Source organism: Erinaceus europaeus, chromosome 2, assembly GCF_950295315.1.
Source record: "Erinaceus europaeus chromosome 2, mEriEur2.1, whole genome shotgun sequence".
NCBI classification, from domain to species: domain Eukaryota; kingdom Metazoa; phylum Chordata; class Mammalia; order Eulipotyphla; family Erinaceidae; genus Erinaceus; species Erinaceus europaeus.
Genome location: NC_080163.1, coordinates 166,936,677 through 166,958,554, shown reverse-complemented (window position 1 = coordinate 166,958,554; position 21,878 = coordinate 166,936,677). Strand labels below are relative to the sequence as shown.

Below are 21,878 nucleotides of genomic sequence, written 5' to 3'. Positions count from 1 at the left end.
CAGAAATGTGAAATTTGGTATGTATGGAACAGGCTTCCAAAAATTCTGACATCGTAAGGAAAGAGATGCTTGCTAACACGCATGTACAAGACAGACTGAGAACACAACCATATTTACCCTGAAGTTCATAAAATTTAAGCAGAGACACACATGACCTTGGCTGATTCCAGAACTGCCCAGGTGAGGCCTCAACAAGGGATTTATGTGAGCCTTGAACAAAAAATAGAGGTCATATAAGTACAGAATTATAGGATAAATTTTATTATATCAATAAATAGAAAAATACAACAAATGACTATATACCAATATATGACATTATTAATGGGATAATGGGTCCTGGAAAGGGCCAGAGAAGTGTTGTAGACTGGTGCATTGTGGGCGGCCCTGTCCCCACAGCCCATCAGAAACTCAGTGTTAGGCTCCGGGGCAGTCTGGGTCAATACAGGTGGCCGTGTCGGAGCCCTGTGCCGATGAATGAACATGGAGCACTGCCTAGTGCTTTCCACGTCACGGTAGGCAGTGTTGTCCTCACTCCTCTGCTCCACAGCCACCGACATACTCTTGTTCTTGTCTCTGTCAACAGAGCTGCCTAAGGTCCAGGTAGAGTCACCCCCAGTGCAGAGACCTGTGAACAAAGCAGTGGGTTTAGCAATGGACAAAGGAGGAGCCCCAGGGAGCAGAGCAGAGGCAGTGAGAGGATGAAGGGCTTGGAGAACCAAGGGGCCGAGGGTCCACTACCTCACTGAAACCATGGTAGAGGGAGAGATGGGAGAGAAAACCCAGTCTTAAGTCGAGGAGATGATTCCTGCATATCAGCAGGGAAATGTTTAATGAGGAGTTGAGGTATGTGACCTTATGCTTTACTGAACTTAATATTTGTAACTGGAATCCAGATAAATTCAATATGGAGTCTCAGCAGAAAGAACGCCTTGAGGAAGAATGCCACATCTCCTTACACTCACTCTACACCCAGAGAGTCCTCTGAGGCTGAACACAGGCAGAAGCAGAGAGCCAGAGTCCTGTGTCACCCTGTCAGAGTCCTGTGTCACCCTGTCAGGCTTGGTCCTTTTGTGCTGGACATTATTTGGAGGAAGAGCTCATGATCCCTCAGTGACCAAACAAGAGAGATGCTCTATCTGTGGGGGCTGAGTGGGATGAATAAACAGGCTAGCTTATTAAATTGATCTGTCTTCGGGAGTTGGGCGGTAGCACAGTGGGTTAAACACACATGTTGCAAAACACAAGAACCAGATTAAGGATCTCAATTTGAGCCCCCAGCTCCCAACCTGCAGGGGAGTCGCTTCACAGTTGATGAAGCAGGTCTGCAGGTGTCTATCTTTCTCTCCCCCTCTCTGTCTTCCTGTCCTCCTTCCATTTCTCTCTGTACTATGCAACAACAACATATATAATAACTACAACAATAAAACAAAGACAACAAAAGGAAATAAATAAATATTAAAATTTCTTTCAATGTTCTGTCTTCAATGTTTAGGCAAGATTTGTTTTATGAATACCTCAGGGTTGATGGGGCATGAATACAACCTTGAAAGTGTAAGTCAGTACTTCTGGATTAGAATTATCATAATAAAAATATCTTAACCCATTCTATTCTGATCCAAATAAATACCAACTAGCACTTTTCTTTAAGGGACAAAGATTGGTGGGAGAGTTTTAGCATTATATTGGGGAAAGGGGAGGGACTGGATAGAAGGACCATTTTAAAGACACCTGATAACACATAGACTTTCAGTCTACTGTCATGCTGATCTGGGCCTGAAGACAACTTGGGAAATGAGACTGCTTTGGGGGTGGAATTGAGAGTTTCACTGTAACAGGAATCCCAAGGCTTCTCCAATACAAGCTCAGAATAGAGTCCAGTCCATTCCTGCAACTCTGAGTTGCTCCACCTCTACCAGAGTCAGTGGAGACGTGCATGGTTTCTGGGGGCTTCTAGGTCCCTGCCAATCCTGCCCTCCCTCCCATGGGATTGGTTTTCAGTGTCATGAGCTTGTTTCAGGAAGGAAGATCTGACCTGGATCAAGGCATACACAGGCACCCAGGGGGTCCCCTCTCCCCTGCTGGTCTTCACATGCGAGGCTGGGGGACTCCTGTGCTTCCTGTGGAAGCTCCTCAGTGGCCGGCATTTGGCCCACTTCATGCTCCTGCAGATGTTTGCCACCTACATGGAGAGAAACCTCAGTCTAGGTCCAGGCTGACCATGAAGAGACTCACCTCACTGTAAGTGTGACACAGGGGCCTTCTCCTGGACCTTCTGTGCAAAGAAGGAGGTGTCTCTGTGTCTCTGTGTCACTGTGTTTCTGTGTCTCTGTGTCCCTGAATCTGACAGGAGATCTTGCCCTCACTTGTGCCCAAGAAAAGAGTTGACAAAATAAACAGGAAGATGCTCTTATTCATTCCTGTGCCTGGAATGCCATGAATTCCTCATGAGGAAGAGCTCTACAGAGCAGCCCAATCTGCCACAGAGAAAGAAGTAGAGAAGCAAGGACTATCCCTAGAGCCTGTTACAGAGCAGTGAGTTGGTCACTGTCTACTGAATGCATGGAGGCCTGTTGCCTGCACTTTTCCCTGTCAGAAGGTATTGAAGCGAAGCTGGAAACCATTTACTCTGAGTCTTTACAGTTAATGTCTCACTCTAGTCAGCTTCTTCTCAGATTGCCCTGACACTCACCTGCAGGTGGCTTTCTGTTTACTTCCAGCCTGGAATTCGCATCCTGGAAGAGAAGGAAGGCAGGGTCACAACAAGCTTTTGCAGTGTGCAGTGGAAGAACACATTTCCCAGCAGCTCTGTTTCCCCGGAGAGAGAGCCCTGTGTCCAGGATCAAAGCTACTTGACCCTTGCAGTGACTGTGGTTGAGTCGACACTGTAGATTTGAGTGACTCCTTGGGTTTTCAGTGCATGTTCAGAAGTGTGTTGACAAGGATATGTGGATTTCTTCTTGCTTGCTCTCTAGTCTCAGGTTATACACACAGGTAACTCCCAGTTGAGTGAGTAATTCATAATTTAAAATGTCAAATATATCAACTATCTACTCAAATGCTTTGAAAAAAAAGCAGCTCCTCCCCCACCCCCCTTGAAGAGAAGCATTGCCTGGTGTATGAAGAAGCAGGAAAATGTCATCAATGCTGCAGAGTGAAGGCCAACCCTGACATGATGCAGCTGTTCAAATTATGCAAAAAAAAATAAAAGAAATAATGAAAAGAAAGCGGGCTAGGAGGTGCTGCAGCTGGTTAGGCACACACCTTACCAAGTCAAGAACCCAGGTCTCAACCCTCACTCCCTACCTGTAGTGGGGAGGCTTCCTGAGAGGTGAAGCAGGTCTGCAGGTTCTATCTCTCTTGAGTGGGGAGAGGTGGGTTATGGTGCACAAGGTTAAGCGTACATAGTACAAACTGCAAGGACCTACATAAGGATCCTGGTTCAGTTAGAGCCCCTGCTCCTGATCTGCATGGGGGTCACTTCACAAGTGGTGAAGCAGGTCTGCAGTGTCTCTTTCTCTCTCCTCTATCTTCCCCTCCCCTCTCAATTTCTCTTTGTACTATCAAAAAAAAAAAAAGGAAAAGTCAAAAAAATATCCATAAAAGACTGGATCTGTAGTGCAGCAATGAGCCTCAGCAATAACCCTGGAGGGAGGGAGAGAGAGAGATAGAGGGGGGGGTGAAACAAAAGGAAAGGAAAAAAGGAAAAGAAAGGAAAGGAAAGGAAAGGAAAGGAGAGGAAAGGAAAGGAAAAGAAAATTGAGGTCAGTATTTTCTCTTCACTTGAAGAGCCATCCTTGAATTGGGTTTGGTGTACTGCACCAAAGTAAAAGACTAGGGCGAATGGTTGTTCCAATCCTGGTGCATGATGGGAGAGGCGGAGCTGGGCTGGGAGTGAAGTGTTTTGCAGAAAACCGATATACATATGTGCCAACAACTGTTTACTGTTTACTGTAAACCATTAATCTCCCCATTAATAAAAAGTAAAAAAAAAAATCCTGGCCAGGGATAAATTATCTACAGGAAACAATGCAAACCACGTTGTACATGCAAGAGTTAATTGGGAAAACAATCCTAGCTAATAGAAAAGCTGTCCTGTGAAAATCATTTGGTGCAAGAGACATCAAGAATGGATATTAGGGCGATCTGAAAAAAATGTTAACTTTTCAGATGCAATCTTCTTTCCAAGTTTAAGTCATGTGACCACTAAGGACTGTTGCATATAGTCCCAGCTTTCTTTTCTGTGTATACAAAGACCTGTGTGTCTGTAGAAAAATACACTTTTCTATCTGGTACATTCTGGATTCTTCCCTCATCTCTAGACCTCTTTCTGTCCAAGGCAGAAGCTTGGAGTGTAAGTTCTAGTCTTAGAAACACTTACAATGATGTCTTCCACCTGCTTTCGGAGGGTGTTCTGGAAGTCCAAAATCTCATTCTGAATGTTCCTAATCAAGTCCACAGTGACCCAGAACAAAAGAATATCTGTTAGATTATGTGCAAGTCAACTTACGTTTTGACTAGTCACTTCAGTATTTTGCACGCCTTTTTCAAGATATCAACATACTCAGCGAGATCTAATGAAGAGATATACAAATGTATTTCTGGAAAATGAGACCAAATCCTAGAAAACATATATTGTCAGGTCTCTGAGAGCAGGGCTCCAGATCGTGTCTTCACAGCTTTCCTGCCTAGAGTCCAGGCCAGAACCTCCCTGGGCTGTAGGGCTGGCAGGTGCATTTGCTTTGAGAACCACCCCTCAGAGAAACATGCCCTTAAGTCTGGGCAGGTGAATACATGGTCCAGGGTGATGTTAGCTCCCATCACAGAGTGGAGAGAAGGGGGACAAGAGGGAGAAGCATTGACTGCTAGGACTCTGCATTCTGAGAACTTGAAGATCTGAAATACCATGGCCTGGGAGGTAACACAAAGGAAAAAGGTCTCAAGCATGAGATCCTAGTTCAATTCTTGGAAGCACATGTACCAGAGGGATGTCTGGTTCTTACTCTCTCTCCTCCTATCTTTCTCATTAATAAAATAATGTCTTATAAAAAAGATTTGAAATACCTGAACTAAGGACCTACCTATGAAGCTCATTGTACCATTGCTCCATTTTGTCGACTGAACTGAAATCCAAGAGACGGGCAGAAAAGAAGTTAAAATGCACAAAATTCACACAAACATATTGTATTTCCCCCACCAATAAAAAGTAAAAACAAATAATAAATAAAATAAAATAAAGTTATCCCTTCCAGGGGGAAATTACCTACAGGAAACAACAACAACAACAAAATCAACATGTAAACATCAACATCAGGTTGTTATTGGTGGGACTGTATGAGTCAGGAGGCCTGTCCTGCTCATTGGGTGGTGAGAGGCCCAGCTCTCTGACAGATAGTTTGCTGTGGGTTGGCAAGGAAATCTTCTAGCTGGAGGAGAAATTGGGTTGAGGCTCAGGTGGTGGTACCAGTGGTTAATTGCATATGTTACCATGTACGAGGACCCAGGTTCAAACCCCTGGTCCCCACCTGCAGAGGGCTTAGAAGCTGCATGTGTTTGCTTGAATCACAACCATTGGGGGACAGTCGAGAGCATACAGCTATCCTTGTGGGGGTCAGTGCACATGTGGCAAATAGACCCCCAGATGGAGCTGTGCCCCCCGCCCAGGTGAATCATATGGAGACAGGGCCGGGCTGCAGTCTTACTGAAAAGAGACCACGAAGCTGCGGTCATCCCAGCCCAAGACCAGCGATGTGCGGGCTCTCGCTCCATTCCTTGAGTTGTGTGCCACCCACATGTCCAGCAGGGGCACCCAGTACTTGATTCTGCAGTCACTCTTGAACCTGGAGAGGGAACAGCACAGAGCAGTTAGCTTGCATCTCCAGCATTCTGGGAGCAGCTGGGTTTCTCCTGGGGAGATGGTGGGTGTGTTTCTGTGGCTCCTTCCCCTCTGAGCTGAGCCTTGAGAGCACAGCAGAGGGAGGGCTGGGGCCTGAGTGCTGTGTGCTGACTGGAGCCGGGCCCAGGATGTCCCTGAACACTCCTTACCAGTGGGAGGAAACCAGCCATTTTCCTGAACATTGCAGAACAGTTAGATACTCCCCCATATTTATGAGCTCGCTTTTTATGAGAACCTTTCACTCATTTAGCATCTTTCCAGTTGCTTGCTTGTTAGCCATAATGGTCCATGATCATATTTCCCTTATTAATTGTATGGAAATTGCAATTAATATATTAGTTCATTATTGTCATCCTGAAAGTGCTTGAGGATACTAATAAAATAAATCATGCATTACAATGTTAGTTAAGAATATTTTCTGGATGTCTACCCCTCACCACAGAGTTTTTACTTTGGTGCCCTACTTAAATTTGGTCAGGTCCTGCTTTTAGTTTCCCTTTCAGATCTTCTTACTCAACTTCTGTTGATGAGTGGGATCATACCCCTCCTACCCTATGTTTTTGTTAACTTATCCTTTCTTTAAATAAAAAAAAATTTTTTTAAGAATATTTTCTGGGCTGGGCGGTAGTGCGCAAGGACCCGGGTTCAAGCCCCGTCCCCACCTGCAGAGGGAAAGCTTCACAAGTAGTGAAGCAGGGCTGTAGGTGACTCTCTGTTTTTCTCCTCCCTATCACCCTCTTCCTTCTCGATTTCTGGCTGTCTCTATCCAATAAGTAAATAAAGATAATTTTTTAAAAAGTTTAAAAGAATATTTTCTATGAGTCCCAAACAATTACGTTGAATTTTCCATGTCTATTATTTTTAATTGCCACTGAGGTTATCACTGTGGTTTGGTGGCTACATGATGAATCCACTGTTTTTGTGGGCCATTTTCCTGTTTTTTGTTTGTTTGTTTTAATATATACTTATTTATGTATTTTTTCCCTTTTCTTGTCCTTGTTTTTTTATTGTTGTGGTTATTATTGTTGTTGTTGATGATGATATTGTTGTTGGATAGGACAGAGAGAAATGGAGAGAGGAGGGGAAGATAGAGGGAAGAGAAAGATAGATACCTGCAGACCTGCTTCACCGCTTGTGAAGCGACTCTCCTGCAGGTGGGGAGCCAGGGGCTTGAACCAGGATCCTAATGTTGGTCCTTGCACTTTGTGCCACCTGTGCTTAACCTGCTGTGCTACTGCCCGACTCCCTGTTTTGTTTTGTTTTGTTTTAAAGGACTGAGAGAATTAAGATGGTAAGATGACTGAGTGGAAGAGAGGAATGAAACCTACAGCCTTGCTAACTGCTCATGCATCTTTCCCTCTGCAGATGGGGAGTGGGGATTGAACCTGGGTCTTAGGCCATGGATGCTCAACCAGGTGTGCCACCACCACCCAGCCACCCAGTCTCAGTTTCTAAGGGTTTTTCATGCCTTTAAAGCTTAAGTTACTGAAAATTTGCTTTCATGAATTTGTATTCATAATTATCCCACTTAGAGTCTGGCAAAACATGAAAAGCTGCTTTAGTACTGTGCCCACCTAAAACCAGGCAGAGGCTCATGTACCATGAGAAGGACCATGGACAGGAGCAAAGGGAACTGCACTGTGGGAGCTGTCTCTGGGTGTCTCTCCTCTCTGTTCCCTTCCCAATCTCCTTCTCTATCTCTCAGGTACTTAAAAAGAAATTTGAGGGTGGTGGGTAGATACTATAATGGTTATGCAAAGATACTCTCATGCCTGAGGCTCCAAAGTGCCAGGTTCACCCCCACATCCCATCAGCCATGAGGAGGACTTTGCTCAACAGTGTTTTCCACTCACTGAATTCACTGCCTCTTGTCACAAGAGAATAAATTCAGTCAGTGAATGAATCATTCATTCCCTCAGTCCCAGGTCCCTGTCTCCATGTGCAGGCTATTGTTGGTATGCCAGAGACCCCTTCTGTTTCATTTGGTTTAAATCCCCCCTGCTTAACACTATTCTATTTACATAACCACTTCATTCTATTTACATAACCACTGTTAACAAGTAGCACCCTCCCTCCAGGGCATTGGTGGTTCAGTGATGGGATTCTCGCCTGCTCTGCCACCTCCTTGTCACACTCTGATTTTCACCAGTCACTTTTCTCTCCACCCTCTCTATGTCACATCCTGTTTCCACCCTACTTGGCAAGTATATATAAAGACAGCATTTTACAGTACCTTGAGTTTAGCTTAGCTCATCTTAGATTGTGCTGTGTCCTGCATGAATAAAGAGATACTGCCTACAGCTCAGCCATGAGTCCCTGGTCGTCTGTTACCTGCCCGTGAAGCTAGCCCGGCAAAAACAACATAACCCGTTGAAAACAACAGGCTGTGAATGCAAACACTTTGCAGAAATTCAGTGTGAGTGTCTGTGAGTCCTGGGAAGCAGGGACTGGCTGTGCCTTGTCCTGCCTCCCTCGGGCAGAGCTGGAAGGGCAGACACCTGAAGGAAGAGCAGGCCAGGGGAGGGTCCTCCAGGCTGGTGCCCCCCTGACCTCTGTCTCTGCATCTCTCCTTTAGCCTCTCCACCCTGGCTGCCCTTCCCCAGGACTCTGGCCCTGCCCAGTCTCCCTGCTTCCCCTCAGACGCCCACCCAGTGCTGGACAGAAACCTCGCAGAAAAGCCACCCCTTCTGTCCTCAGGGCAGCAGAGAAGAGGCAGCTGTGGGGTCAGGAGCAGGGGGAGCAGGTACGTACTTTGTGTTGGAGATGAGCAGCACGTTGGAATATAAGATCAGTTGTCTTTTCTGCCACCTCCGCCTCTTCAGGAATTTGCCAGGGCCACTGAGCAGGGTGCGGCCATGAGGCAATACTGGGATGTTCCTCTCTTTTAGGCCGCTCTCCTCCACAGAAGACCTGCAACACAGCAGACCCCCAGGGCAGCTTGTCAATGGGCAAGTTGGACACAGGGACTCGTGCTAATGTCAACACTCACAAGCATTACAGAGGAGTCTCGGTCCCCCAGAAGGACTCAGCACCCCGATTCAGGAGTCCTGAGCTACACAGAGGTCCTGTGAGAGTTGAGGTCACTCAGGGCCAGTGGAGATGGAGGGAAGCTTGAAGGACAGGGCACAGGGGCTGTCACTTTAGTGTCAGGGGACAAGGAAGCAGCAGAGTCTCAGCAGGATCTGGTAGAAAGGAGACACTAAGAGGGAGTGAGGGGGAGTGAGGTTATTGGGGTCCTGGTGCTTGATGCTGGGAGAGGAGATGAGTGGGGAGGAGAGTGTTCTGCAGACACTTCTCACTGGGCGATGAAAAATCTTACCCCGTGTCAACAAACTGCCCCTCCACTAAATGAAGGAACAGTTAGAGGACAAAGGAGAAATGACAAATGTTTCAAACAAGCAACTCAGGTCCACAGCACAGTGTCTAGTTGAACTGAAAATCATGTATCCCCAAGTGTCATCCCAAGTTTTGCATATGCCAGTGACTCTCTGGCTGTCTCCTTCCCCTCCTTCCTCTTCCTCTTCCTTTCCCCATCTCCTTCACCCCTTCACTTTCTCTTTCTTCTGCTTCTGTCTCTCTCTCTCTCTCTCACACACAATAATAATAAAAAAATAACGTAAACAGATATATGACCTTATAGAGGTCAAATTGCAGATTACAAAACATCCAAGAGTGTGAAGAGGTCATTTCACTGTGGTCTCAGGTTAACATACACCCTTAGATAACAGGATTCTGGAAAACTGACTCTAATCTTAACTCAGTCATCACTTTGGGCTTGAGGGAGTTAGGAATCCCAAGATCAACAGATAATAAATCAAACATCCAAATGTTTCTCAACTCAAGGAAGTACTAAGCTATTCCTTGGCTGTGCCCTGAGTAAGCCCACAGGACTCTAATCCTAGCAGGTCAAGTCTGCTCTCTGGCATCAGCAGGAGAGAATCTCATGAGCACAAGTAACCGTTCATGAGACCAGGGCTGAAGCTGAGGATTCTGTCAGTGGGCATCACACAGAGCACATGCTGGGGCTGCCCTCCTCCTGCTCTGCCGGTCACACAGGGCATGTGAACAGACTCTACCTTAGGCAGGGCAGCCAGCCCAGACACTCTGAAAGCCACGAAGACTTTCTGGTAGACACAAACATCCTCTACTCTTCACTCGACGCTAAAGAGAGAGCTGAACATAGCATTGTGTGCACTGTCAACTCAGTCTCTAAGACTGAAGATTCCACTGTAGCCAAGGCCACTGGTCTGTGATGTCAGAGGTCAAAGGTCAGTGTCATAACTGTCCAGCTGACAGACTGAGTCCCTGAAGCAATTTGCATCTTCAGCTTTGAGTTTTTTAATTAGTCCTTTGAAATTTTGTTCTGATAACCATAGACTCCCATGCATTTTTTTTAAACCAGTACAGTGTTCAGCTCTGGCTTACAGTGGTGTGGGGAATTGAACCTGGGACTTTAGAGCCTCAGGCACAAGAGTCTGTTTGCATAAACATTGTGCTATCTACCCTCCACCCAACTGCCATGCATTTATTAGAAATAATAGAGATGCGACAAGCCTTGCCCCCATTTCAAGCAGTGGTCATAGAATCCTAAAGAGTAAGTATCACAGTAGGATATTTACATGGATGCTGTCAGAGACACACTATTTCCAGGAGCATAAGTGTGTGTGTGTGTGTGTGTGTGTGTGTGTGTGTATGTATGTATGTACAAAGGGAATGTCACTTGGCAAGTGGAATGGCAAAAGAGTTGATATTCTTTGATGACCTTCAACTGTAGTGTAAAAAGTGTACATTCAAATAACCATTAGAGGACTTGATGTAGCCTAGAATAGATCCCTTCGTTTTGTTTTGTTTTTTTATTTTTTATATTTATTTACTTTCCCTTTTGTTGCCCTTGTTGTTGTTATTGATGTTGTTGTTGTTAGATAGGACAGAGAGAAACAGAGAGGAGGGGAAGACAGAGAGGGGGAGAGAAAGATAGACACCTGAAGAACTGCTTCACCGCCTGGCCTGTGAAGTGACCCCCCTGCAGGTGGGTAGCCAGAGGCTCGAGTCTGGCTCTTTACGCCTCACAACAACTGCGCTTAACCTGCTGCGCTACCACCTGACTCCCAGTTTTGTTTTTTTAAAGAATTTCTTTATTCATGAGAAAGATAGGAGGAGACAGAGAAACAACCAGTCATCACAGGGGCAACCAGGATTGAACTCTGGAACTTCACCTCCAAAAGGTTCAGGCAGATTTGCTTTAGCTGCAGTTTTGGGATTCAGCCACCTGAGGGCACTCATCCCCTACACATAGCAGCAAAATAAACAAAAATCACTCAGTGTTCTTCAGTACCTAGAAACCAGATTCTACTAATAGGTCCATTCACATATTTTAATTGTGAATGACCAACTTATGACAGTGCATAATGTTAAATAAGAATCAGAGATTGAAAGTACATGTAGATTGATATTACGGCTCAGCTAGAGGCATTCAGCAATTTTTAATTCTATTGATTTGTTATTGGATAGAGACAGAGAGAAATTGAGAGAAGAGGAGGAGAGAGAGAGGGAGAGAGAGAGACACCTGCAGACCTGCTTCACCACTTGCAAAACTTTCCTCCTGCAGGTGAGGAATGGAGGCTTGAACCCTGCTCCATCAGTGCCATCACGGCCACCCATCCCGGAGCCCAGCCCCTCCCTGGGCCATGTGCCCCATGACAGCAGGGCTGCACTGCAGGTCTGTGGACTGAACAAGGGAGAGGATGCTGAGGAACTCTGTTAATAATCAAGACGACCGAAGCCCAGGTGGGTGTAGGAGGAAAGGAGCCTTTTATTCCTGCTTGGGCCAGGGGCTCAGATCTTTCTGAAAAGTCTGGCATAGGATGGAGGGGAAGCACAGGCTTATATGGGGCGCAGGATGGAGAGCAAAAAGCATCATCCCAGAAGCAGAGGCTGCAGGTTAAGGGGTGGGACTTGGACCCGCTGCTCAGTGTCTGGTTGCCTTATCTGGTTACTGTTATCTTTCCTGCAGAGCTGTGCCTGGGAAAGTTGAGCCTCCATATAAGAGACCCCACTGGGGGTGTGGGGGTCCTCTAGGAGACAGGAGCTAGTGAGGTTACAGAAGTGCCTTCTCAGTAAAGGTTCAGCCCGGCCTTCACCGGCTCCACCTGTCGTCCCTTGCTCACCCGGGAAGGCCAGCCTGCACTACACACCTGCACTGCTTCAGACCTTCTACACTTCCTAATCCTTTATTACAGTCTCAGGTTTGTTGTGGTTGTTGCTGTTTTGCCTTCAGGGTTATCACTGGGGCTTCAATCCATTGTTGTTGTTATTGCTGTCGTTGGATAGGACAGACAGAAATGGAGAGAGGAGGGGAAGACAGAGAGGGGGAGAGAAAGACACCTGCAGACCTGCTTCACCGCCTGTGAAGCGACTCCCCTGCAGGTGGGGAGCGGGGGCTTGAACCAGGATCTTTGCGCTTGGTGCCCAGTGGGCTTATCCTGCTGCACCAACCCCTGGCCCCCTATATTTTCAGTCTTTCTGTCCTGTATTGCCGCCCACTTACAAATGCATCACAGGCAGATTATAAACACAAAGTACAAGCAGGCCAGGGGCAAAATCTGGGCATTCCCCATCGGTGAGTGTGAGTCCCACCTCAGCCCCTGCAGCCAACTTCCAAGCCCCAATGGCTCCCAGCAGGTGCTGGACACGTGTGTGCAGCTGAGGACAGACCCGTGACTTTCACACACACCTGGTCTGCGGCTCCTGCTTGGGCCTCTTCCAGGAGACAGCCCCCAGAATGCTCACAGCGAGAGCTCTGCCCCCGCCCTCACCGCAAAGCCCACACCTTTGCTGGGAGCTCTGGCAAGAAGCCCCACAACCCCTGCCTGGCCTTCCTGAGGGCGGAGACCGCAGGGCACGTGTCAGGGAAGCGGCCATGTGTGCCCTGTGCCTGTGACCTTCAGGAAATGCCATTGGGCGGCTGCACACTGCTGCACCTGGCTAAGCGCACGTGGAACCACGAGCAAGGACCCAGGTTCAAGCCCCGGCCCCACTGCGGGTTGGGGGGGGGCTCAGCTTCAGTAAATACATAAATACACAAGTGCCTTCAGAGAACACCCTGGAGACTCTGAACTAAAATGTCACTGCTTCCACTGTGTGGGGGGAACTCGCTTAATAAAATCAGGACCCTGAGCGCACATGTTACAGTTTGCAGGGACCCTTGTTCGAGCCCCTGCTCCCCACCTGCTCCCCACTTGCAAGTGATGAAGCAATGTGGCAGGTGTCTGCCTCCCTTCCTCTTTTTTTAAATATTGATTTATTTTTCCCTTTTGTTACCCTTGTTTTTTATTTTGATAGTTATTATTGTTGTTATTGATGTCATCATTGTTGGATAGGACAGAGAGAAATGGAGAGAGGAGGGGAAGACAGAGAGGGGGAGAGAAAGAGAGAGATTCCTGCACACCGGGGCCGGGTGGTGGCGCACCTGGTTGAGCGCACATGTTACAATGCACAAAGTCCTGGGTTCAAGCCCCCACTCCCCACCTGCAGGGGAAAACTTCACAAGTGGTGAAGCAGTGCTCGATTTCTGACTGTCTCTATTCAGTAAATAAAGATAATTAAAAAAGTAAAAAGAAAAAGACACCCGAAGACCTGCTCCACCACCTGTGAAGCGACCCACCTGCAGGTGGGGAGCCAGTGTCTCGAACCAGGGTCCTTATGTCAGTCCTTGCGCTCTGCTGCACGTGCGCTTAACCCGCTGTGCTACTGCCCGGCACCCAATATTTTTTTGTAATACTGCAGGGCGCTGGGTGGAGCTGGGCCCTTCTCCTTGTGAGGGTGATGGAGAGCTGCAGTCCCCCCCCCCCACCTGCCCTTCGGCCTGGAGCAGAGTCGCCGCTGCCCTTCGTGTGGTCACACACGCGGCTCTTGCTCACCCTCACCCGCTGACAACCTCTCTCTCTGTCCACAGCCCGCAGTGACTGCACCAGCTGGGCCTGGGACAGAAGTGCGGCTGCAGCCAGGGAGACGCAAACCCAGAGAAGAGGCTGCAGAAAGGTAGGCAAACAGGCTTCCTCCCCTGCCCTCACACCCCATACCCAGACATCTAGTTAGTGGCATCTTTGCAAAGCGGCCAGAACTAGAAACTGTGTCAGCTCTACTGTCATCCAGATCACTGTGGATGATGGGATAATTCCTCAGTGGAATAATCTACAGTGATGGAAAGACAAATGTACATGTGCATGGCAAACATTGGATGAATGTCACAACATCCTTTAAGAGAATGAGGATCCCATCAAACATTTCTATTTGCACAAAGTACAAAATAGGCAAAAAGCATCTGAACTGTTGAGCAGGGACCTGAAGGAGACAGGAGGAGCCCTGAGTGCTGCTATGCAGGTGTCTGAGGTGATGCTGGGTTTGGAGGTCAGGTTACCGTATGCAGTTTCCTGGAACTCATTATGACGTGTGCTTTTATTACTTTTATTATTCTTTGAGGAAATTTTAATTTTTTTTAAAGGAGGCTTGGTACTCTTCTCTTTTCAGACCCATTAGAAATTTTTTTTTGCCCATTGTATTGTCAGCATCCTGAATTTCATTGGTTGGTAGCCCAATACTAATTCTTTATAATCATTGCTGCTTGGATGTTAAATAAATTATAATTTATTACATATGAATTGTAAACTTCTGTTGAGCAGAAACTGTGTCATTTTTTTCTCAGTGTCTTAAGTGAGATTAGATGGTAACAACTGTTAAATCACTGATACCTTCTCCAACCTCATTTCTCTTTTCTGTACTTTATTGATTTAATAATGATCAACAAGACCTTATTGAAGAGGGGTACAATGCCACACAATTCCCACCACCAGAGTTCCATATCCCATCCCCTCCATTGGAAGCTTCCCTAGTCTTTATCCCTCTGGGAGTATGGACCCAGGATCACTGTGGGGTGCAGAAGGTGGACGTTCTGGCTTCTGTAATTGCTTCTCCGCGAGACATGGGGTTGGCAGGTCGATCCACACTCCCAGTTGTACTTTCTTATTTGTTTAATAGAGTGTCCTCTGGCTCTGTACACATTTAAAAAAATTTTTTTTGTAAATTATCTTTATTTATTTACTGGATAGAGACAGAGAGAGATCAAGGGGGAATGAGGAGATAGAGAGGGAGGCAGACAGCTGCAGCCCTGCTTCGCCACTAGGGAAGCTTTTCCCCTGCAGATGGGGACCAGGGCCTGAGCCTGAGTTCTTGTGCACAGTAGCATGTCCGCTTAAGCAGGTGCGCCACCACCCAGACCCTGTGCACATTTCCTCATTTATAAGGAATTTGGTATGTGAGTACCGTGTGGGTTTTCTTTTTGTTTTGTTTGTTTGTTTGATTTGTGTGTTTTTATTTTTTGTAACTCAGAAGTCTAAATTTGTTTGCCTTTGTGATAGCACCTGAGGTTATAAAATATATAAATAAATTGGTTCTTGAGGATTTCAGCTCAGTGGATAAGAGCCAATAGTCAGGATAAAATTTGAGAGTTTCTCTACTGTCATATTGATTTTGAGAGCTCTGCCAAGGTCATCTATCTCTTAGGGCACTATCATGTGAATGGAAAGAATGATAGGCTCTCCTGCTCTCAGGACCACATCACTGTGCAGACGATGGGGCTTAAATACAGTTTCTTGTCCTTTATAATGCAAAGGCCCACGAAGCTGCTCCCCCAGTTCTACTGGCAGATGCTGATTGTCTTCCTAGTGCTCACTGACAGATGAGAGAAAGCTGAGACAGCTGTGCTCCATCGCTCCCCTCAGCTAGTCTTTGAGACAATGGGTCTCATTCCCTGCAAGGCAACGTGTCAGTAACTCCTACACACACACACACAGGTGCCCAAGGAGCATATTTCCACTTGCCCTCAGGAAGATTTTCAGTTTTGCTGGGAAAGGAGTGCTTCAACTTGATTGTCTAGGCAGCGGGCTCTCGAAAGTGCTTGAATGCAAAACACTGTGTGTGTGGGTGCCTGCCATGGATTTGCCTCAAAATATGCACAGGATTATTGTGAAATCACTTTTAAATGTTCACTGTGCAACTTAGACATGTGCTAAAAACATTTATAGTGAGGGTGCTGGGCAGTAGTGCAGCAGGTTAAGCGCAAAAGGCACAAAGCACAAGGACCAGCGTAAGGATACAGGTTTGAGTCCCCAGCTCCCCACCTAAAGGGGGGTCACTTTGCAAGTGGTGAAGCAGGTGTCTATCTTTCTCACCCCCTCTCTGCCTTCCCCATAGAAAGCCAAACATACAAAGCCAAACAAATTGTTGAGCAATCATGGACCCAAAGCTTGGAATAGTGGAGAGGAAGTGTTAGGGGTACTCACTGCAAACTCTAGTGTACTTCTGCTTTCAGGTATATATTTTGCAGTAGTTTATGGATACATGTGAACATATGCTTTCTCTCACAGAAACTGGTGTATATCTAGGTTTTGGGACTTTGTTGGAAAGTGAAACACCTGAGATGGAATTAGATATACTATGAAAGGAAAGGTCTCACCTGAGTAATGAAGCTGAAGGGTTGTCATTCCACATGTGAAGTCTCTGGACACAGTCTGAAGTGAAGCATCGCTGTGTTGATTAGGTAGTGATTGGCAGATGCAATATTATTTTATACGGATTGGGAGAGGCATACGGGAAAGTGGGCCCTATCCAAGGGTTCCAGGACTGGGAGAAGTAGAGGCTCTATAGTGGAGATGTGAGGTTCCTGCTGTCTTAGGGTTCAAAGAGACAATCGATGGTTAATGTTATCATCACATTATTTGGTAATTGGTTTAACTTTGAAAAGGCCTTTTGTTATGGTTTGCTGTACAGTACCCAGTATCTTGTATATAGCTGTGCTATTGGTTGCTTCTGATCTACTTGGTCTAGGCTTTTGAGAGAGTCCACCTATCAAATACACAGCCTATATATTAAAAATATTCAGTCTGTGTTTTAAAAAACTTCAAGACATACAATTAATTTTCCCCCTCTCATATTAATTAACTAGTGATTTATATGACTACATTTTACTAGGAGTGTACATAAACACCATTCCCACCATCAAAAGACTGGGACCCATCCCTCCCACCCACTCCCACCCCCCACTGGCCCAGGAAGCTGCATGTCTACCCCTAACCACAGGGTTTTTACTTTGGTGCCCTACTTCCAATTTGGGTAGGTCCTGCTTTTAGTTTCCCTTTCAGATCTTCTTCCTCAACTTCTGTTGATGAGTGGGATCATCCCATACTCGTCTTTATCTTTCTGACTTAGCTCACTTAACATAATTCCTTCTAGTTCTGTCCAAGATGGGTCAGAGAAGGTGGGTTCCTTGTTCTTGATAGCTGCATAGTATTCCATTGTGTATATATACCACAGCTTTCTCAGCCACTCATCTGTTGTTGGGCACCTTGGTTGCTTCCAGGTTTTAGCTATTATTAATTGTGCTGCTATGAACATAGGAGTACACACCTCTTTTTGGTTGGGTGTTATGGAATCCTTGGGGTATAATCCCAGGAGAGGAATTACTGGGTCATATGGAAGGTCCATGTCTAGCCTTGTGAGAGTTTTCCAGACTGCTCTCCATAGAGGCTGTACCAGTTTACATTTCCACCAGCAATGCAAAAGGGTTCCTCTGTCCCCACAACCTCTCCAGCATTTGTTGCTGCTGTCCTTTTTGATATATGCCATTCTTACAGGAGTGAGGTGATATCTTAGTGTTGTCTTAATTTGCATTTCTCTGACAATCAGTGACCTAGAGCAGTTTTTCATATGTTTGTTAGCCTTTTAGATCTCCTCTGAGATGAATGTTTTGTTCATATCCTCTGCTGTAGTGTATTACACAAATACTCATGTAATTGCAGCTACATAGTGACAAGACCATGACTTAGGATTAGTTCAAATGAACCTTCTCTTATAGAGAGTTCATTTATTAAAATATTAGTGTCTATTAAAACTGTTTTGGCTTGTCACCAGTGTGTTGTGGATGACTATAGATCAGAAGAGGAGAATGTGTGCATTTGAAATGAATGACCATGAAACATTTTCAATTTATGGTGAGTTGTTGGAGTATTTCACTTGGGATCAGTCCAGATGATTTATGGGCATCTGTCAGTGACTATTTTTGTTCAGAGGATGGTAACATATCTAGTCAGGCTGTTGATGCCAAGGTCTCCTAGATTGTAAGGGAAAGAAGATGGTGAGGTTATTCATTTCTGAAACTCCAGCAAGTCAATTCATGGTAATATCCCCATGCTCCACTTTTTTTCTTTATACTCAGAATCTCATACAGATACAACTTCAGTTTCCAATAGCTTTTAATCCAGTTAGAGAGAGACACACAAAGAAGGAGAGGGAGAGGGAGAGGGAGAGGGAGAGGGAGAGGGAGAGAGAGAGAGAGAGAGAGACTTACCACAGAACCAGAGCTTTCCTTGGGGCCATACTGTTACCATGGGGTGTTCAAGCTTGAACCCAGGCTGCAAGCATGGCAAGGTATGTGCCCAATATGTTGAGCTGTCTTTCTGTCTAACCCAGCTCCCGTTCTTTCAAAACATGTGGAAAGATGTGTGTAATCCTCAAAAAATTAAAAATATATGTTGTATATGGTCCAGTTATCCTCCTTCAGGTTTCTTACCTGAAAAAAAAGCATAAACAGTAATTCAAGAGCCACCTACATCTCCATGTTCATTTCAGCACTATTTACAATATGTGAGAACTGAAAACAACCTATTGCCTATAGAGAGGGGAGTGGATAATGAAAATGTAGTCTGCATACACAATATATATTCAGATCAAAGGAAAAGAAGGCCTGCTGTTTTCAGTAGCCTGGATAGACTTTGTAGATATTATGTTTAGGTGGAGAAAGACAAATGCCTTGTGATTTCACTCATTTGTGATAGAGAAAACAAATGGATGAGTTACACCTCTCCGTAGTCTTCCCTTATTAGGGATAGATAGAGACAGGCTGGGGATATGGATCAACTAGCTAACATCCCTGGCCAGTAGAGAAGCAATCATGCAAGCCAGAGTTCCTTCCTTCTGCACCTCAAAAAGTATTTGGGGTTCATACTTCCAGCAGTGGGGGAATGTGAAGGGAAGACGACCAGAGAACGTTGAACCCCAATTCCATCAGGCCAGGAAATGTTTGTCACCAGGAATCTTTGTTTTATCCCCATCACTGAAGGGGAAAAAATCTGGAAATCACCAGAGGAAGTCAGGCAGTGTTTTGCTTATCTGAGAGGGAAGAAGAAAATGAAAATTTGGAAGTCGTAATGGGTGTAGGTGTGACTTAGAAATGGTAATAGAAATGGGTGTAAGTGTGACTTAGAAAGGAAGAGAAGACAAGGTCATATAAGTGAATATAAATGGGCAAAATATATAGTGATAGGTAGGTAGGTAGGTAGGTAGATAGATAGATAGATAGATAGATAGATATATTGGATGATAGATAATAGTCAGTCCTTCCCTGGGCAGATGACCTCATAAATGTATCCTGTAACCTCATCTCTCCTGAGCCCTAACCCACTAGGGAAAGATAGAAACAGGTTGGGAGCATGGAACAACATGTCAGTGTCCATGTCCAGCAGAGAAACAATTACAGAAGCCAGAGTCCATGGCCAGCAGAGAACAATTACAGAAGCCAGACTGTCCATATTCTGTACCCCAAAAAAAATTTTGGTCCATACTCCCAGATGGAGAGACAATAGGAAAGTTTCCAATAGAGGAGATGGGACACAGAACTCTATTGATGGAAGCTGTATGGAATTATTCTCCTATTACAATTATACCTTTTACAATCTAGTAAATCAATATTAATCACTAAAAAACCATAAAAATATATAATCAATCCATATCTGTGACTTTGGGAGAACTATTATAATTTCCACTGGAGGGCTGTGGGGACCCAGAACTCTGGTGGTAGGTAGGAACAGTGTGGAATTTTACCTCTATTATCTTTTAATTTTGTAAATCACTATTAAATAATTGATAAGCATAAAAAAGCAAGTAGATGAGCTAAATAAAACAGCAATATACTTCTAGGCTCTGAAAAAGAACTATATGGTAAAAGGAAAGTGTTGGTGAGTGATTGGAGAAGCACACCTTTGATTTTTTTTTTTTGTCTTTGTGGAAGAGAATACTCCTTGCTGTGGTATAAATGAAACAGGAAAATTTCAGAAGGGAGAGAGGTAAGAACCTGCTGGCCACCTGTCCCAGAGCCTAGTGCCCTGAGGAACTCAGGCCCTGAAGCTTTTCTGCCAGTTGTGTCATTCCACAGGGCAGGGCGGGGTGGATCTGAAACCCTGGTCATACTCCTTTGCTTTATCCTTCAAGAATGTGTCTGAAAGGAGATCCTTTTCTCTTGAAAAAAGAAACCCATAGGGGCAAATCAGCATTAGTTTTGCTGCATTGGGACCATGGGGCAGCTAGGAGGCTCCCACCTAGTGGTACTGAGAAGAAGACGACCATCTCACACCGAGATTCGTTCCACACATCATTTAACCCTAATTTGAATGACCTCCAATGTACACCTAAGTGAACAGCACAACTGCAGTGCATGGAACTCCATGAAGTTACCTTTGTCTTTTTGGTACTTTTTTTCTACCCTCAGAAGTGTGTTATATTTCCCTCACTTGTTATTCCAGTTTCTACATTGTGTTTCTAGAAGAATGGATTCACTGTGAGTCCTGACTTTATTGTGCATTTCAGTTCAGGACACTGATGTTTTACATGAGTTGCAGAAAGAGTCCTGACTCCCATACACAACAATCCTGGTATCTTATTTTTACACTGATAGAATCAGAGAGGGTTGAAAGCAAAGCCACATGGCCCCTCACCTTCGAAAAGAATGAAGGCAGCAGAATCCATCTGCTTCTATAGATCCAGCATTCACTGAATGTGTGCAGTGCTCATGCCTCTACTAGAGACATAAATAGAAGGCAACCACAGCACATGAGAGAGTTGTCTGCAGGAGGAAGTAGCTACTGTGAAAAGAGGAAGTGTTCTGGCTGCTTGGGTTTATGAAGGCTCTTTCAAGAGGAGGCTGGTGGGTGGAAGGGCTTCCAGAAGAAAGTGTCTGGGACATAGCTGTCCCAGGTGGGAGAGGAGCTGCAAGCAGTGTTTTTGAAACAGCTATACAAACACTGGGGGGTGGAGGAGCATGGGTGTCATGCTGAAATGAGTATTTTTCTAATTTCTAAATCAACTTTTCCACTGGTTCTCCACCAAATAAAACCTCTCCCAGGGGGAACACAGAGGGGCTTCCCTCAAGTCACCACTAGTAGCTTGGGCCTTTTAACATTTCAATGCGAGGCCACTATGCAATCAATTCCCCCCTTTCTAAATCTACACTTACTTTAAAATTCTCCACATGCCACAGAGCTGGTGGTCAGGCCTTCAAGTGAGCTGACCTTCTCTGGAAGGTTTCTGAATGTCAGAGCCTGGGCAGCAACAGTCCCAGGAAGCTCTTCTGCCTGAATAGCAGCAGTGCTTTGTCCCAAAGCCCATAACAACTCCGGGGCTCCCCAGCCTATGGGGAGCTCTCCAGGGGCAGACATGAGCGAGGTACAGAGGTACATTTTATATCCCTGCTTCCAGCAGCAGCCGTCAGTTGTGCCGCACATTTTGTGCCGTCATTACCCATCAATGGACGTCAAATGTGCACCTGTCACATCCAACAAAGCTGATGCTTCAAGTTTCCCATCAATTCCACTCTTTAGAGACTGGGTCTAATGATCATTCTTTTCTTCAGAAATGACGTGTTCCCCAGGGAAGCCACTTTGAAAAGATGTCAGTTAATGTGTATTTATTTGAATGTCACCTGCATCATAAAGCAAACCCTCCACACTGGATAGAAGGTTTCTGGAATAACAGGATACCTGCCCTGTGGAGGATACGTCCCTACAAGGCCTGAGTGAGGCGCGTGGTAGGCAGAAGGCTCAGGATCACATCCATCCCTGTGAGAGAGTTGGTGGGCTCTCTTCCTGTTCCTATGGCT

At 45.6% G+C, this 21,878-nt stretch overlaps 2 long non-coding RNA genes across 3 annotated transcripts in view; one reads left to right on the top strand and one right to left on the bottom strand.

The window, feature by feature from the left end:
• Window positions 1–21,878, top strand: part of LOC132537005 (uncharacterized) — a 155,278-nt gene that overhangs the window by 54,801 nt on the left and 78,599 nt on the right. The gene's annotated exons all lie outside the window — the stretch shown is intronic.
• Window positions 4,397–8,695, bottom strand: LOC132537006 (uncharacterized). Its single transcript, XR_009548518.1, has 4 exons — window positions 8,645–8,695; window positions 5,700–5,837; window positions 5,079–5,120; window positions 4,397–4,442 (listed from the first exon to the last, which is right to left on the bottom strand). It is a non-coding gene; the product is annotated as an uncharacterized LOC132537006 (long non-coding RNA).